This window comes from Saccopteryx leptura, chromosome 6 (genome assembly GCF_036850995.1).
Source record: "Saccopteryx leptura isolate mSacLep1 chromosome 6, mSacLep1_pri_phased_curated, whole genome shotgun sequence".
Classification (NCBI taxonomy): Eukaryota; Metazoa; Chordata; class Mammalia; order Chiroptera; family Emballonuridae; genus Saccopteryx; species Saccopteryx leptura.
Window position 1 is genome coordinate 150,889,110 of NC_089508.1, and position 19,892 is coordinate 150,909,001.

The 19,892-nt window shown below is 43.4% G+C and overlaps 1 pseudogene; it reads left to right on the top strand.

The window, feature by feature from the left end:
- Positions 1-19,170, top strand: part of LOC136377193 (importin subunit alpha-8-like) — a 32,025-nt pseudogene extending 12,855 nt beyond the window's left edge.
- Positions 19,171-19,892: the final 722 nt, after the last annotated feature.

Here is a 19,892-nt window from a genome sequence, read left to right on the forward strand (position 1 = left end):
TCCTTTGAATATATTTAAAGTCTTTGTCTATTAAATTCAATGTTTGGACTCTTCAGGGACAATTTCTATTAATTGTTGTTGTTGTTTTCATGTGTACATGCCATATTTTGCATGTCTTTCAATTTTTTTGGCAGTTGGTCACTTTCAAAATATTAATATTATGTAGCAACTTTGGATATCAGATCCTTTTGCCTACATGTTGTTGTTGTTGTTGTTATTTTTTGTTCAGTGACTTCTGAACTAATTTTTTAAAGTCTGTATTCTCTGTTAATATGTGGCTACTGAGTTCTCTGCTCAGCGGTCAGCTAACAGTTGGACAGATTTCCTTAAATACTTGGAACCAAAAATTCACCCAATCTTTGCCAAGGGGTCCTGTGTGCATGTTGGGGCATGCCTTAAATACTCAACCAGACAGCTGACAATCTTGACTTAAACTTTCATTTCCTGCTTGCACAGAGTCTTGAAGTTAGCCAGAGGTGAGGGCGCAGGGCCTTCTCGGTGTTTTATAAGCATGTGCACAGCCCTGTGTATGCACGTGGCCTTCTAGATTTTGGGACTGTGTCAGAGCTCCCAAAGCCGCAATGAACATCTCACTCCCCAGCTTTTCCTTTCAAGTTTTCTGGTTTAGTCTGTTATTTGTCCCCAACTCTTATTCAGCACCCCTCCTTCCAAAAGCAGCTGTGAAGTTAAACAAATTCCTCTGACTGCATGTTATAAAAAGGTTCCGGGATCCAAGTGATGACAGGAATTGCCTCTCCCCCAGAGCACGAGAAGTACCCCAGAGATCTATGAGCCTCATGAGACCAGCAAATCTTCTAATGTAGACCAGTATGCAGATTGGGACATCTTGTCCAAGCCAGCCTGTTCTAATCTAGATGGCTAGACTCGATGACCTTCATGGTTCCTTTTGGCAAAGACTCTGACCTGAATATGTGTCTCCTTCCTTGCAGGCCAGCCTCACCCTACAGGAAATAGTCAATGGAGTGAATGCTTCGGATCCAGACCTGTGTTTCTGGGCCACCAAGGCAGCCCGGTATCACCCAGCAGACAGTGACTGTTCACAGGTTCACAATTAAAAATGAGTTCCAATGGCCTATTTGGTTTCTTGGCAGTGGCACAATGCCCACATAATATAAGACAAGGCTAGTCCATCCAAAAGTGAGACTAAATAGTTCCTCTCCACTGTCCTTGAGAACTTAAGATACACAAGTATTGTCAGAAATAAATTGCTAAATTTAAATTGGCCTCTACAGGAATCCAAGTAATAGATAATACCTGAAGGGGAAAATGTTGCTTCATCTCTGCAAAGTGCTTAGGGCAACCTTCTAGGATGTTAAGTACCTCTGGCCTAGCCGTTTGTCTCATGTGATCTTAGGAATGCCAGGAACGCATCTATAAAGGAAGTTCTTAATACCTGCTTCACGTGACTTGTTTTTCGTTTGTTTGTTTGTTTCTCTTTCATTGCAAAGGAAACTACTGTCCCGGGAAAAGAACCCTCCTCTGAAACTGATTATCGAAGCAGGGCTCATTCCCAAGCTGGTGGAGTTCCTGAGGTCATCACTCCACCCCTGTTTGCAGTTTGAGGCAGCCTGGGCTCTGACCAACATTGCTTCTGGGACTTCGGAGCAGACTCAAGCTATAGTGGAAGGGGGCGCCGTCCAGCCCTTGATGGAGCTCCTGTCTTCCCCCCAGATGGTTGTGTGCGAACAGGCAGTGTGAGCCCTTGGGAATATCGCAGGTGAGCCTCTCCCCTCAGAGGGCTAAGATAATAGTGAGCCAGGCGTGTGGCATGTAGTGGGAGTCCTTTGGATAGTACTGTGGACTCAATACTTTAAGTGTAAATACCTGGAAATGCTGGGCAAAGTACAACAGGCTTTTCCCACATCCAGAGGCCATAAACTAAAGCTGAAGATAATGCAGTGTGTCCTGAAGCCACAGGCTACCTAGGGACAGCCGCATACCAGGACCTATACCATTAGGTGTTAATGGTTTCAGGAACAAAAGACAAGCCTTTGGCTCCTGCAATGTGGAGGGTTTTGACAGACCTTTATGTAAGCCAGACCCAAAAAGTTCTGCCTCCAGAGAAAGTTGCCAAGGGAACATACAAAAAAAAAGTGTTTCCTTAGCTTGGGGTAAAGTCTCCCCTGAAAACACAAAGCTAAGACTGGCCTTGTGGATTTGGGACTTGCTGCTGTATTCTCTGCATTGTCCAGGAGAGAACAAGCTGGGGGTTGCTGCTGCAGGGTTGGCTGAATACAAATACAGTGCTCTCTGGAGGAAATGAACTCAGCTGGGTCCCTCAGGATTCTGACAAAGTAAAAACAGCCAAATATTAGCAATTTCAAGTTCATAGAATCAACAACCCACCATGACTGAGTCAGCAGAAACAAACAATATGATTAGACCTCCAAGGACTTTAGATACTGGGGTTAGCAAACACAGAATATAAAACAAGTCTGCTTTTGAATGCTTACAAAAATAAAGCACTACTGCAGAAACATTGTCTTTCGTTCTGATGGGTTCAGTAAGGAACAGGCAAAACTGGATGGTATAGCATAACTTATGCCTTGCCTGATGATTGAAGAATTACAAACTGAGGCTTCTAGGATCTAGAAATATGAAATTGTAGCCTAAGTCACAGATAGGCTAACACCTATGGTGATGACTAACACCTATCCATCTCCCAGACTGTTCTGAGTGCCAGTCTTCTAGGAAGACAATCTGGTTAGCAATAGCCTTCGTCTTCCTGAGAACCATGCTGTAAAATGCTGTTAGCATTTAGAGCACTGCTGGGCCCAGCTGGCTGGCCCCTTATGCGTCCGCAAACCCTGCTTGTGGCAGAGTGTGCCTGCTCACACAGCCCTAGCCACCCAGCCAATGTGTTGGAGACTCAGGATCTAGTTCATGACCACACTCCTTACTTACCCAACATGGGAATGTGTTTTGGCCTCTCACCCCTTGCAGAAATTTTTAAAAATGAGTCACTTATCCCAGGATTCTCTTTATTCCCTGTTTGAATGCCCTGTCCTTATCTATCTGTAGGTGATGGCCCAGAATTCAGAGACTTTGTCATCTCAAGCAATGCCATCCCACATCTGCTGGCCCTGATATCATCAACCATACCAGTGAGTGTCTTTGCATTAGAAAACCTAGCTGGTGGAAAGTTCCCAAAGTTGGGGACATTGAGGCAATATTTCCAAATCAATGCTAGGTAGTTGTCACTGCCTGGCCCCTAGTATGGCAATTATAAACAAGGCCTAGGACTGAATATCCCTTTGGGTAGAAATTGATCCAAATTTTCCTCAGCAGGCAGTAGTGCTGATCTTTCTTTTGAGAGCATTGGAAAAGGTCCATTAAGATTTTTCTCAGCTTACACTCCTGCAGAATTAGATGACTAAGCCTGACCATTCAAGGGGCACAGAGAGAATGAGTGGTTTACCAGTTCTTTTCCTCGGTAATAAAGTTTAGGTTTGAAGATTAGTCAAAGTCGATTGATGTGACAATAGGGGACTTTCTGGATTAAAAATTAAATTTGGATTCTAGCCTTATCTCAAACAAACATGAAGAGACATTAGCTTCCAAAAGCCAATGAAATATTCATGCAGCCTTCCAGGTTGGAGAAACCCAGCCATGGTTGAACCAGAAGGCTGGTGTGATCGAGGGAGTTTGCAAGGAGAAGCTGTGTAATGTGGCAGGTAGAGTAAGAAACACGGATATCATCCTGGTGGCAAAGGGAAGCCTTTGGAGGAGTTCAAACAGGAAGTGAAGTGATCTAAGCTTTCAGAAAGACCCTCTGGTTGCTTGCTGGAGGGTTGCCGTAGAGGGAGATGGGGAAGCAGGTGGGCCTGGGAAGCCACTGTGCTTGACACGGAAGTGAGACAGCGAGAAGCAAGGATGCCCCAGGTTCTGCACGTGGCTATTTTAGATGACTGTCCTGCTAGAGAAGTGGGGAAGTTGTCCTCCTAGAGAAACATCAGGCAGAGGGATATGCAAGTCTAGACACTTGTGCCCATGCAGTCATCCAGTTGGGCAAGATCAACTAGAGTAGAGGTCAGCAAACCCAACCTGGCCAGCTGCTTGCTTTAGTAAACAGAGTTTTATTAGAACACAGCCATGCCTGTTCACTCACATACATATTGTCTGTGGCTTCTGTAGTGTCACTAGGGCAGCATTGACTAGTTGTAACAGAGACCCTGTGAGCCCACAAAGCTAAATATGTTTACTGTCTGACCCTTCACAGAAAATTTTGGCAATCCCTCCCCAGAGCATGAGGAAAGTCCAGGACCAGGTCCTAGTGGCTCTGACACACAGAAGTCAGAGCCTGCCGAGAAGACTAAGTAACAGCCCATTCAGCAATAAAATACCAGGTTCAATGTCACAGATGCCAAGAAGGGAGCAACTGGCTGCTAAACACAACTTAAAGGGACAGTAGAGAAAGCAGCTGTAGGACTTAGTGACTTGGAAGGAGCTGATTTCATCATTACCTGCAAGGAAGTAGGGTCAGGAACCAGACGAGGCAAAGTAGAAGCACAGAGGGGAAGCTACAAGGTGGATGGGGAACACAGATGCCTCCTTGACACAGGTTCTGCAAAACAGAAGCGGGTGATGGCTGCCAAGGTGCCCAGGGTAAAGGTTGGTGATCATAGACTGTACCTCTATCCTGACAGAGGCGATCCAGGGGAGAGAGGTGGTCCTGGGGACAGAATCTTTAAAGGTGAAAAGGGATGGAATTCAGAGGCAAGACAGGAAGACTTATCCTTAAATAGAAGATCAGAAATGTGTTTGCAACGTGTTGGGTATAGACTGGTAGGAAGAACAAGGAACTCCTGTTTCACCTTCGTTTTGCTGATAAACATTGAAATTGGGTCATCAGCTGAGTCGAGTGGGGAAGGACATTTTGAAGAATATAAGGAAACCTCATCTAACATTTAAATAGGAAACAACGTGTTCTCTGTGTCACTAATGTGTGTGTGTGTGTGTGTGTGTGTGTGTGACAACAGATATTGACAATAGATATATATATTACTACCTAGAACAAATTCCTGTTTGTAGCTCAACTTCTTTGGTTCATGCTGGTCAATAATATTGATCAAAGATGGCAAGGACACAGTGCCATTGCATTTTTTCTTCTTTGCACCACCTGATCCTAGAAGCAGTCTCTTTTTACAGATTACATTTCTTTAATTTACATTACAGGTCCAACATCACATGGACCCTGTCCAATCTGTGCCGGAACAAGAACGCGTACCCCTGCAAGAAAGCAGTGAAGCAACTGTTATCCACCCTCTTCTGCCTCCTCCACCACCATGACAGCGAGGTGCTCTCTGACACCTGCTGGGCCCTGTCCTACCTCACCGAGGGCTGTAATGAGCACATTGGCCAAGTGGTGGACATGGGGGTGCTGCCCAGGCTGGTGGAGCTCATGACCAGCTCAGAACTCAATGTCTTGGTAAATGTCTCAGGTCTTGTCTGTCTCTGTATGGGCCTTCTGACTAGAGTTGTGAGTCATATTTACTTTAGCAAGCTCTGTTCTCCCCACCCCCAACCCCCGGCGGCCTTAGAGATTGTCTGTTCTGAGATTAGTATAGTATTCCTCAGATACCAAGGTCACTTTGGGGATAGTGCAGGTAGCATAAAGGGTATGAAGACAGTATCTATAAGAAGTTGTTTATCCTGGGGGTTTGGAGGTAAATTACCAGGCCTTGCAAGGCTGTGATTTGGTCCATAGCACTGCTTCTACCTCTCACTTGAGTAGCTGATGCCCAGCATAATAGGCTAGAAAAGTTCTAGAACTATTACCTCTCACTAAAGTGCAGAGAAAACAAATCCAAAGTCAGCCCTCCAAGGACAGTTGTCTGGAGTTCAATCGTAGACCCACCCTGGAAGCCATCAGAGTCACTGAGAAGGGATTTGTGAATATACCAACAGATTCCATCAGGATCTCCTTAGCTCCAATAATATATACAACAAAAATTTGACTCCGGTGCCAAATATAAATTTAATAGACATCATTACATTATAAACACTACAATCACTTGAACAGATTCCCTATGTAGGGATATAAAAGGCAGACCATCATTTCTTGATAAAGGTGTCTCTTGACCTCTATCCCCACTTGAACCACTACTGCTGGGAGGCTGGCAATTACCTTTAAGCTATATAAACAGCCATTGATATGCTGAATTAATAAGGGGTATGGCCCTGGCCCGATAGCTCTGCTAGTTAGAGCGTGTCGTTCTGATGCACAAAGGTTGTGTGTTCGATCCCCAGTTCAGGGCACATACAGGAACAGATAGATTTATATATATATATATCCCTCTCTCCCTCCTCCCCCCCCCCTCTCTCCCTTGCTTTCTTCAAAAAAATTTTTTTAATTTAACAGGTATTTGGAAGCAGATTCTACTCCCTCCCTCATGCTTATGCCATTGGCTAGGACTTGGCTCATTTAAAAATTAAAAATTAGGCCCTGGCTGGCCGACGCTTGACCACTGAGCCAACCGGCCAGGATCTAGAAATGCCCTTGTTGATCAAGCTACCCAAAAGAAAGTTATTTGGAGCAACCATGACAGATCGAGCAATTCAGTCTCATAATATTATTCATCACCAGAATGCTGCAGCCCTGTGTAAACAGTTTCAACTTTCTCAGGAAGCAGCACGACAGATTGGGAAATCCTGTCCAAGGGGTCCTATACTACAATCTGTCCCTTCATTTGGAGTTAACCCTCAAGGACCCATACCAGGACAACTTTGGCAAATGGATGTTACTCATATACCTTCATTTGGCAAACAGTCCTATGTCCATGTTACAGTTGATACATATTCTGGATTTATAGTAACCTCTGTCAGAATAGGAGAGGCTGCTAAGCATGTTATAGCCCATTATAGCACTGTTCTATTATTGGATTTCCTAAACTGGTTAAAGTGACAATGCTCCTGCATATGGAGCAAAAGCATTTACTGTATTTTGTCATTCTTACAATCTTTAAAGTCAAGGTATTATTAAAGTGTACCCAGCAAATATTTTAAGGTCAATTTAAAAAAATTTAAAAGGGGGGAGTCATATCCTGGAACTCCCACGGTCTACCATATCATGCTTTTTACTTAAAAAAAATTTTAATATCTTTTGAATGCTGATGAACAGGAGACACCAAATCTTTTTCTCCTGCAAACTAGTACCTTCTTTATTTGATCCAGCTAATAACACTGTTTTGTCTTTTTCCAAATAGCTCCAGATATATGGAAAAGATTTATATAGGTGGATGGGGATCCTCAAACCCCTCAGTGAGATCTTCTGAGCATGGCCTTTAAGATACCAAGAGGCAGAAAAAGCCCAATAGAGATCAGGGGAATTACCAGCTTTTAGGATACGCCCTTAAAGGCTCCAATGCCCCAAAGGGGTTTCATAGGATGCCATCTGGGTCCTGCTTCAATAGTGGAAAGGGAGGTCATTGAGCTAAAGCCTCCCAGACTTACATGCCTCTGCTGTGAGGAAACAGGGACACTGGAAGGAAACAGGGACACCCTCTAAAGGAGGGTTCAGTCTCTTCCAGCCCTGCTCCAGCCACCTATGACATAACCTTGCCCAGAATGCTGGGGTTTGCCACTGAAGGCTGAAGATGCCCAGGGCCGTTGGCCCCATCTATGACACTGTGGATGAGCCTAGGGTATTTCTTCCAAGAAGCAGGTAAACTGATCTCATTTGCACAAGGGCCACTTAACTATGTCTTGCCTGAATAGTCAGGTTTTTTATTCTTCCCTCAAATATCTCTGTTGTGGGTGTTGATAGTCCTATTTTCTGCTGCTTTGTTTAATATATAATGTTTCCTTTATTCCTCCTACCTCAATGTCCCACTCATATTTCAGGCTGGGACCTTCTCCTAATTTAGAGCTCTCTTTCCCCCTTTTGCCAGCTTCTATTATGAATCTACCTTTGCCACCCAGCTTAGTGTATCCCAAGGTTCTCTTTACCAAGCCACAGTCGCAGAACTCCAGGGAAAAACAACCTGGTCTCATCTCTCCAGGCAGAGGAGAACAGAAGCTCCATCTCCACACATGCTGCAGATGGCTTTTCCACTCTACCTGAATCATTACCAGCTAGAAGTAGCAGTCATTGGGACTTGGATGTGAGCTGCAAAGTATAGAATTGTGACAACAATTCCAGTGCCATGCGGACTTTTCCTGGAGGTGGACTTGTCCTGGACTCCTGCTCCTAGTGACGGCTCATAACAGACTGAACTGGGGTTGGGTTGCATTTTTCAGGGATTTGGCATGGTGTTGGGGCCAACTTGGACTTGGTGAACATGTTAAGGAGACTACTCTTTTATGGATTCTTGCTGTACTGGCCAAGAGTTTGCTTAAAGGTTTTAATCATTGTAAAAAAAAAAAAATAGAAGACTGGATAAAGAAGGTGTGGCACATATACACCATGCTAAACTATTCAGCCATAAGAAATGATGACATCGGATCACTTACAACAAAATGGTGGGATCTTGATAACATTATACGGAGTGAAATAAGTAAATCAGAAAAAAACAAGAACTGCAGGATTCCATTCATTGGTGGAACATAAAAACGAGACTAAGAGACATGGACAAGAGTGTGGTGGTTATGGGGGGTGGGGGGAGGGAAGGAGGGAGAGGGGGAGGGGGTGGGGGAGGGGCACAAAGAAAACTAGATAGAAGGTGACGGAGGACAATCTGACTTTGGGTGATGGGTATACAACAGAATTGAATGACAAGATAACCTAGACATGTTTTCTTTGAATACATGTACCCTGATTTATTGATTTCACCCCATTAAAATAAAAATTTATTTATTAAAAAAAAAAATAGGCCCTGGCTGGTTGGCTCAGTGGTAGAGCGTTGGCCTGGCGTGCGGGAGTCCCGGGTTCAATTCCCGGCCAGGGCACACAGGAGAAGCGCCCATCTGCTTCTCCACCCCTCCCCCTCTCCTTCTTCTCTGTCTCTCTCTTCCCCTCCCGCAGCCGAGGCTCCATTGGAGCAAAGTTAGCCCGGGAGCTGAGGATGACTCTGTAGCCTCTGCCTCAGGCACTAGAATGGCTCTGATTGCGGCAGAGTGACACCCCAGATGGGCAGAGCATCGCCCCCTGGTGGGCATGCTGGGTGGATCCCAGTCGGGTGCATGCGGGAGTCTGACTGCCTCCCTGTTTCCAACTTAAGAAAAATACAATAAATAAATAAATTAATTAATTAAATTAAAATTTAAAATTAAAATAAGGGGCATGGATATCATCACTGCTCACAGGCTTCCAGAGAGCCATCATCATAGCACAACTGATGTTTGGAAGGGCACAGATCTTGATGTGATTGTCACCTTCCCCTGTGATAAATTTGCAATACTCGGTTACACTTCTAGCCTTGTTCTTCCAGACCCCGTCTCTTCAGACCATGGGGAACATCGTCGAAGGAACGGATTGCCAGACCCAGGTGGCCATTGATGCGGGCATCCTGAGCATGCTGCCCGGGCTCCTACTGTACCACAAGTCCAGCATCCAGAAGGAAGCAGCCTGGGCCCTGAGCAATATGGCTGCTGGGCCCTACCAACACATCCAGCAGCTGATCACCAGCAACATTCTGCCCCCCTTGGTGTCTCTGCTAAAAAATGTAAGTGGCACATTCAGTGTCCATGACAGAAGGCTACTTTCTAACTGGCCCTTTATTAAACTCCTTCAGGAATCCGGGCGCAGGCTCATAAGCAAATTATTAAGACCTCCATCAAAACTGTAAAACATTAGTTTCCCGGCTCTCCCAAACAAATAAACGGGGCCCCACTTTGAATGGCTCATAGAAAATTTAGAAGACTGAACAAGTATCATTTAATGAAAAGGTAGCCCCACAGCTCAACTCTCCAGCATAATACTGAGCTGTTAGATAGTGTTAGAAGAATGTGCCCTCTACTCCCTACTTGCCAAAAGAGGAAAGAGGTTTTGTTTTGTTTTAGAAGGAAAAACATAACCGGTTATGCTGATATTATACACTGAAGAATGTATAAAAATCACATTAATTAAAGTAGTAACATACACAGAAAATCCAAATATAAAAGTTGAAATACAATAAAGCTTCCTCTGTCTCCTGACTCCACTTCCCTTCCCAGGACAGCTCCTTTCATCAGCATTTCATTCCCCACCCCCACCCCCCTTTGATGGATGAGCTGTGCTTTTCTGCTTAGGTGTTTCTGTTCTGTGGTTGGATGGTGGGTTCCCAGGTTTTCATTAAGTATGAAAAACTAGGCCAGGTGTACAACCCAAACCATAGCATCTTCCAGCCTGTCAGACGCGTACTGTCCTACATTCTACTGAACATATTCTAATCAGAAACATCCAGTCAGGACTCGAGAAGTAATCTTATTTCAAACTGTGACTTTTGAAGTAGAACTTGATTGGAGCTATAAGCTATTTGGTTTTTTATTTTTGTTTTAAACTGAGGTCCCAGTTTTTGCTGGCCACAAAACAGGAATAACTCCTTCTGCCCAGGGATAGAAGGCCTCGTGATAAATCACTCCCATATCTCTGGGCCAAGTACTTTTTATAAATGCATGGGATGTATCGAGTGATATTTCAGTCGCCTCCCACTGTAACCTCTGGGCTGTCTCCACCACCAAGATCACATCTTTGTGCTTAACATTGTAGCTGTGAAGCCTCTTATCCAAAGTTTTAATAGGGCAGCAAGACTAGAAACGTAGTCTAAACTTCCAAGCATAATTCCTAATCTGTATTGATTACCTGGGTTGGTTTATGTTAGTTCATCTCCTCCCCCCCCCCCCAAGTTAATGACATGAATCTGTTTGAACTTAGAACCTCCTTTTTTCTTTTTTTTTTTTAATTTTTCTGAAGTTGGAAATGGGGAGGCAGTCAGACAGACTCTTGCATGAGCCCGACTAGGATCCACCCGGCACGCCCACCAGGGGGCGATGCTCTGCCTATCTGGGGCTTCACTCTGCTGCAACCAGAGCCATTCTAGCGCCTGAGGCAGAGGCCATGGAGCCATCCTCAACGCCTGGGTCAACCTTGCTCCAATGGAGCCCCGGCTGTGGGAGGGGAAGAAAGAGACAGAGAGGAAGGAGAGGGGGAGGGGTGGAGAAGCAGATGGGTACCTCTCCTGTGTGCCCCAGCCGGGAATCAAACCTTGGACTCCTATACGCCAGGCCGATGCTCTACCACTGAGCCAACCGGCCAGGGCCAGAACCTCCTTTTAAAACCCCACATGAGTCTGCCTGCCTCCATGGCTTCTCAAAGATGTCTTCTGCTCAAGATCTAGAGGCAAGTCCACAGGATAGCCTGTGTAAGTTGCACATATAGTCCTGGCTTCCCCAGCATACCTTGGAACTGGTTAACATCACTATATTTAAGTTCTTCAGGATCTATAAAGAATATAAACATTCTCTTTCTGCAGGGAGATTTTAAAGTCCAGAAAGAGGCTATCTGGGTGGTGGCTAACTTCACAAGTGGGAGCAGCTTGAACCAGTTGATGCAACTTGTTCAATCTGGAGTCTTGGAGCCACTGATGAACATCCTCACTGTCCCAGACACCAAATGTGTCATTGTCATCCTTGACATCATCTCTTTCCTCCTCCAGGTAAACTGTTCTTAACAGATTGGTTTCTAAACAGCAGTCTCCAAATTTAAGACATTTAATTTGGTTCTGAAAACCCAAATAGGATTCTCTTTCTTCCTAACTCCCCTCTCTTCCCTGTGTGCACACATCTTCTGGATAACAATAACAAGAGGCCTTTTAAAGAAGGTACAGCATCTTCATTTTCTCAGATGAGTGTCCTGTGCCCAGCACTGTTTTAAATGCTCAGAACATGGTGTTAAGCCTAATTTGGAGGGATCCAAAACATTGAAGACAGGAACAAGGTCCGTCGGTTACACATCAAATCTTTATTGTCTAGCTTGGCCAAGCGGTGGCTACTCCGACAGAATTCTGAAGGAAAGCGCGCACCGGCCCTTTGTTCTACTTAGTTTTTTTAGTTTTGTAAGTGGGAAGTACAGAAGCAAAAATTGCAATTAGGAGCCCCTTACCACTATTGGTTATAGTCATATGTCCTTTAAAATGATAGGGCCACGTTCAATTTGCAAGCCATACATCCTTTTGGGGAAAACAAAGTTTACAAGCCAACACAATGGTAGAAAGACGTCTCTTTACATATTAAAAGGCATTCCTATATTATCTAGTGCTCATCTGCTATCTCTCTCTGTCCTGAGTCACACGTGTTAACCACATGCATTTACATAGGAGAGGTAGTTTCGGTGGGGACAAATGCCCGCAAATGGCTCATTGCTATGAGAAAAGATTTATTTTGGCTTTTCTCTCCCTGCACCTGGCTAGCCATTCACCCTTTTCCCCACAGGTGTAGTGGAATGTCTGGGGATCCATGTTTTCCTCCCTTTTGCATTTACAATACAATGCCAAAGGCCATCCTGACTATGCCAATCACACAGTACAGAGACTATTCTCACAATTTCTCTGCATATCTTAACCCAAATCAACAAAATGTTTCTCAAGCCTCCCAAAATATTAATATTAATTCTGTAGCCTTTGGTACTTTACAACACTTGTGAGTGAAATGGCTCAGTGGCTCCTCAATGGCAGAGCAAAGTCCTGGCTCTCATAGATCTCAGTCATAGTGGGAAGGAAACAGACACATCAGGTAGGGAGTTAGGGAGTTATGGGCAAATATATCTGACAAAGAGGTAGTCACTGATGGCTCCAAGTTGGGAGGAGAAGGTGATCTCTCACATGCAGTAGTCCGGAGAAACTTCTCTGAGGAATACAATTTGAGCAAAGACCTCAGAGAAGTGAGTGTCTTGTGACTATCTGGGGAAGAACAATCTAGGAAGAACAAGGAGGGGAGTGACCACAGCAGAATGAAGGGATGCAAGGTGGTGGGAGATAGGACATAGGCACCCAGGGGCCAGGTCACATCAGTCTGTGAGGACTTTGAAATGAGTGAGATGGACAAAAAAAAATAGTAAGCTACATCACTGGCTCTTTTAGAAGGCTAAAACATAGGATATACTTGAAGGAGCAGCAAGATGTTAGCAGGGATCTATGTGAAGAGGCCAGACTAGAATTCCTTTTTCATTCAAAGGTAGGGCTTGGGAAATAGACTACAAAGCCTTGAATTAGAATTCTAGAAAATTTCTGAAAGAAAGGTACATTAAGGCAATATTTTAAACTATTTGTCTCAGTTCTATATTGCTGCATAACAAATTACCCGTTGGTGACTTAAAACAGACTATTATCTCACATAGTTTATTATGGGGTTGGGAGTCTGGGACAGCTTAGCTGGATGGTTCTGGCTCAGCATCTCTCATGAGATTCAAGATATCAATTGGGGGTTTCAGTCTCATCTGAACGTTTGATGGAGGCTGGAGGATCGGCTTCCAAGATGGCTCACTCAGGTGCCTGCCAAGTTGTTCTCACCACATGGACCTCTCCAGAGGACCACTTGAATGTGTGTACATTACAGCAGCTGGCTTCCTCTGGAGCAAGTAATCTAAGGAAGCAAGGTAGGAGCCCTATGTCTTTCATGACCTGTGAAGCAGTTCATTTCACCCACATCCTATTGGTTTTACAGATCAGCCTATTTAACACTCACACCAACACAGGGGCATGAATGCCATGAGGCAGGGATCGCCTGGGGCCATCTTGGTTTAGGTCCTTTTTATCTACAACTAAGCCATTTGAAAAGTTTCAGAGTAACACCAGGGCACTCCTTCTGAAAACTCACTTAAGTAACCATTTCATGCAAGTGTCCTGGGAAGAACTGACCTGAGTCAAGAACAGATTTGAAACACAGCCCACTGGACACTGGGACTTGGAGCAGATCACACAGGGAGCAGAGACTGGGTGGCCAGTAAACTATGCTGGAGATAACAAATTTGGGAAAGCAAATTTAGGCTATAGAAATTTAACTTCATCTGCTTCATTTAAATTAATACATGGAATTCTTTCTTGGAAGACTCTGGGTAAATCACATCAGATGGACCAGTGAAGCCCCTGTATCAGACAGAGGCACTTAGGATAGTAAATTAGAAAGATCCTGAAGAGACAGGAAAAACTTCGGATGGGCAGCAGCGGTTCTTTGAAGTAACTTGGGAATCATTTGCTGTCAAGATTCAGAATCCTTTGCCCAGGCTCCTGCTGCCCACAGCCCAGTGTCCCTTCTCAGACCAACCTAGCATGTTGATTACTACCCTGCTTTCTTTACTCAAATCCAGTAACTCATAGGACTAGAGCAGTGGTCAGCAAACTCATTAGTCAACAGAGCTAAATATCAATAGTACGATGATTGAAATCTCTTTGAGAGTCAAATTTTTTAAACTTAAACTATATAGGTAGGTACATTAGGTTATTAACTTAATTAGGATACTCCTAAACTGGCCTTTGCTTAAAATGTCCTCAATCTGAGAGCTGCATGTGGCTCGCAAGCTGCGGTTTGCTGACCACTGGACTAGAGGGTACTGAGGTTCAGACATACAGGGCAAACTGTCACCAGGTAAATACTGTGGCCCAAAGAATGTTTAATTTGACCCATAGGAAGTCTTATTACTGCTCACAAAATAGCGAGCAGAGCCCATCAGGATATGACAGCAAAGTATTTCATCTTCCTCCACTTCCCTCAGATCTGCTGTTTAGCTGAACAAGGTCCTTTTCTCCTAACACGTGGCCCTTTTTCCTTTAGAACACTGTCTTTGCCATTCTATCTTTTGGGGATGTCTTGACCCGATGACTGACTTGGCACAGTACTGTTCATTAAGAACTGGTGTTACTTTCCAAGCCTTCTATAATTTAAACCTCTGATCATTTACCATATTATATCAATACTTTCTATATCGTAACAATTATTCACTTGTCCCCCCTGACAGTGTGAGTTATGAAAGGCCTTCTTTCTCTAAATCACATCTGTATGTTTTGTGTGCCTCACCAAGCACATATGTACACGTGTATGAGTGAGTGAATGGCCCCAGGTCATAAATCTGGTGGTCAGCATCGGATTAGACCCTCTCACATTGCTTGTTTCCTGAGACTTCATTATTTGCTATGGTGTGGCTTTTGTGACGAAGGGTCTCCTGTCTTACCTTTCAAGGTCTGCCAGGAGCGCAGGGCCAGAACATCTGCATTAAGGTAGCATTACTTGAACATTCTGTGAACTGCTATTAAAATAATTTCCATTCATTAGGAGGGTGATATCTACTAAATAGTGGTTGTGATATATTTATGGATGGCAGTATATTCAGCAAAAGAGATATTGTACGCTGGCGAAGCTCCTGTCCTCGGCTCCTACCCAGGGTCTGTCTGTCTCTCCACTACTCCCAGGTAGCGGAGAAGCTTTCTGAGAAAGAGAGTCTGTGTCTGCTGATAGAGGAACTCGGTGGGGTGGATAGGATCAAGGCTTTGCAATTGCATGAGAACCATCAGGTTGCGATGACTGCGCTGAGCATTCTCGAGAACCACTTTTCTGAGGTAGGTGACTTCAAGTATAAAGGAGTGTTCATACCTCCTGGGGGGGCCACCTCAGCAGGGGGCCACCTGGCAGGTGCCCCTTGCTGCTGCTTTGAGGCTGTAATCACCCAGGTGGGCTCTTCTCGGTCGCCAAGTCTCTCTCTTCGCCATAGTGTAGGGCTTTCTGGTTTCTGAAAACTGTTTTAATTCCATAGAGCAGTGGTTCTCAAACTTTTCGAAGTTAGGGCACATTTAAAATCCTACAAATAATTGTAGGTGCACTATATACAGATTTCTGAGAAATATGTTATAATAATAAAGTCAAATATTAAAGAAAAAAATATAAAGTCAAGCATGCTTTTATGATAATTAAATGAAATAAATATGACAAAATCAAATTTATTCTGACATTAAAAAATATTTTTGTTACATTTTTTGTTATGCTTTTTAGAATTCATAAAAAAGAGGGGTTAAAAAATTTAAAAAACTACAAAAAAGTTATCCTTTTATATATATAGATACATTCTTAGTAAGATTTAGTAAATTCGGCAGGTCTCACACCAATGTTTTAAGTTTTTTCATTCTTGTGCTTATGAGAAACATGAGCCTGATGTGTCCTAGCGATTTCTTCAGTGTTTGGGCATATATTTGAAAGGCAAACTCTCATTTCCTTTTCAATACATTGAAGAATTCCTCTCTTTTTACTCTTAATTGTGTTGAGTGCAGAAAACCCCCACCATACATATCATCTTAACTTGACACCAAACAAAGGATAGAAGAAACTTGCCTCCAGTCTTTCTGGGAACATGGGGGGTGGTGTAGACAATCCAGCACCACAGCTTAACAGCCTTTTGCAACCTAATCAGCAAGTGAGGTGGGGGGTTGGGCAGACTATCAGTTTCCAGCCAATTCTCCACACCTCTGTCCCCCAAAATCTAAACTTCAAAAACCCTGTTGGTATTTTGGTCCCCAACAAGCACATATTTCTCTGGAATACCATAGGGTGCACCTGGAAATCTTCTAGGGTGCACCAGTGTGCCCTGGCACACACTTTGAGAACCACTGCCTTAGAGGCTTGTCCTATTGCTTCTGGCTTCAAATTTTACTCTTTTTTTCCTCCTTGACTCTTTTGAGGGGAGGGCAGTAGTGTAGAAGGTGATGAGATGCTACAGCGGCTCTTTATTAAAAAACACAGACAACTAAGGCAGGCCCAGCTCCTGAAAAACCGTTTTGTTGTTTACTGCACTTGGTCTCTTTCTAGAATATGGTGCTTGGGGATAAATTCTACAAAAGGCTTCTAATTTCTCTGCAGGAGCCAGTAGTAATGATCAGATAACATTAGACATTTTTTAAAATGTTTTTTTATTGTGGTAAAATATGCATAACACAAAATTGACCATTCTAACCAACTTTTAAGTGACAGTTTCGTGGCATTAAGTACATTCATTTTGCTGCGCAACTGTCACCACCATTCATCTCAGAACTTTCTCATCTTCCCAAATCAAATCTCTGTATCCATTAAACACCAACTCTCCATTCCCTTCCCCCAGGCCCTGGTAACCACCATTCTACTTTCTCTCCCTGTAAATTTGACTGCTCTAAGTACAGTGTGTCTGTAAAGTCATGGTGCACTTTTGACCGGTCACAGGAAAGCAACAAAAGACAATAGAAATGTGAAATCTGCACCAAATAAAAGGAAAACTCTCCCAGCGTCATACTATTCAGTGCATTTCGATGTGGGCTCACGCACAGATTTTCTAGGGCTCCTTAGGTAGCTATCCCGTATAGCCTCTACAGACTCATCACTGACTGATGGCCTACCAGAACGGGGTTTCTCCACCAAACTGCCGGTTTCCTTCAACTGCTTATCCCACTGAGTAATGTTATTCCTATGTGGTGGCGCTTCGGTATAAACGTGCCAATATTCACATTGCACTTTGGTCACAAATTCAAATTCAGCAAGCCACAGAACACACTGAACTTTCCTCTGTACCGTCCACATCTCGACTGGCATGGCCGTGGGCTGCTCCGCTGTATACACAGTGTTACGTCATCATCTGCGCATGCGCACATGCTGCCACATCATCCTACAGAAACTGCGAGGGTTTTCCTTTTATCAATATTTGGTGCAGATTTCACATTTCTATAGTCTTTTGTTGCTTTCCTGTGACCGGTCAAAAGTGCACCATGACTTCACGGACACACTGTACTTCATTTAAGTGAAATCATATATTACTTTTCCTTTTGTGACTGTTTATTTCATTTGGCATAATGTCTTTAAGGTTCATCCATATTGTAGTATATGTCAGAATGAGTTCCCTTTTTAAGGCTACAGAATATGTCAGTGTATGAATATACCACATTTATCAATTTATATCCATCAATGGATATTTGGGTTGTTTTACTTTTTGGCTGTATAGAATACTGTTGCTATGTGTATGGGTGTGCAAATGTCTATTCAAGTTCCTGCTTTCAATTCTTTTGGGTATAAATTCAGAAGTGGAATTGCTGGATCATATGGTAATTCTATTTTTAATTTTTGATGAGCCACCTAAATTAGTAGATACATATACTCCATAGTGGATACATCATTTTACATTCCCACCAGCAGTGTGCAAGTGTTCCCATTTCTCAACCAATACTTGCTTTTTTTTTTTTATTATAGCCATCCTAATGTATATGAAGTGGTCATAGTTTTGATTTGTACTTTTGCTAGATGTTTTTCATATGAGGAAGGTGAGCTCAAAGTACTTAAGTGGCCAGATAAACATGGGACTAGGGGTTTACAGAGTGAGTGATACTCTAGTAGGTGGCAAAGTTAATTCATACAATAAATATCAACCAGGATGGTGGTTGTTGCTAACCAGAGGCAGCAAATCTTGGTTTGGGACCAAGAGAAAGCAGAGAACAGTGATTAGCATCTTTTGAATTTAAAGCCCTTATGAAAACCTTATAATTTAGAAGACTTGTCCCTTAAAGAGAGTTTGGATCCAAACAACTCATCTAAGGGCTCAAGGTTAAAGACTTCTGATCTAGAAGTAACAGCTACACTCATTGTACCCTTATTCACAGTGTGGCTACTGTTCTATATCAAAACTGCATTTGAAAATAAGCCAGACACAAAAGGACAAATACTGTATAATTCCACTCACATGAAAGACCTAGAGTAGTCAAACTCATGGAGACAGAAAGTGAAGTGCTGGTTTCCAGGGGCTGAGCGGGAGAGCGAAACGGAGGGTGCTTAATGGGTACAGAGTTGTGGTTTGGAAAGATGAAAAAGTTCTGAGATGGATGGTGGTGGTTGCATAGCAGTGTGAATGTACTTAATGCCATGGTGCTGTCCACTCAAAAATGACAAAAGATGTTAAATATTATAATGTGTATGTTTTATTACACACAAGAAAAAAACCCTGCATTTAAGATTCATCTTGCTAATATTTCAATGCTTCCCTCCTTCTAGTTCTCCTCTGAGGGAGCCTCGAGGCTAATTTAGAGTAAGTGCTCATCTACAGAAGGCTTTAAGGAGTCAAATATGTAGTGATAATGTGTTGAGAGCCTAGAGGTATAATAGTGTCTCTCTTCCCTGAAGGAAGAAGAAAATGACACAATGTTACCATCCCAGGACCAAGATCATGTATTCTTAAAGCACTTAACATAAAAATGCTCCACAACTTCTAAACCAAGGAAGCTCCACAACTTCTAAACCAAGGACCAATCTCAAAGGGTAACTTTTTTAAGAAGCAGCACTTTTATATCTTTTAAAACTGAATGTTAATAAAATTTTTGACACTTTCACCTCTATCAGAAACAAAGTTAAACGACTTTTGTCTGAAAGCCATGTGGAATTAATCTCTTAAGACTGTGGTTTGCCCTAGCCAGGTGGCTCAGTGAATAAAGCATCAACCTGGCACACCAGAAGTCAAGGGTTTGATCCCCCATCAGGGCACATACAAGAAGCAATCAATGAGTGCACAACTAAATGGAACTATCAGTCCTGGGCAGTTTGAGCCAGATTATAATTTAGATGGGGTTCTACAGATCATCCCAGGAGTCGGCCTGAAAAGAGGTCTGGCAGTTATCAAAGTCAGGGATGGCAGAGATATGGAAAAAAGTGTGTATATATATATACAACGTAGCTTATACTTCTAATACAGAACATTTCAGGGAAAGCAGAGTGGGCCATCAAAAGGAGGCAAAAAGGAGCCTGACCAGGGGGTGGTGCAGTGGATAGAGCATTGGACTGGGACACAGAGGACCCAAGTTCAAAACCCCAAGGTCACCTGCTTGAGCATGGACTGGACTCATCTGGCTTGAGTGTGGGCTCATTTGGCTTGAGCGCGGGCTCACCAACTTGAGCACGGGGTCACTGGCTTGAGTGTGGGATCATAGACATGACCCCACAGTAGCTGGTTTGAAGCCCAAGGT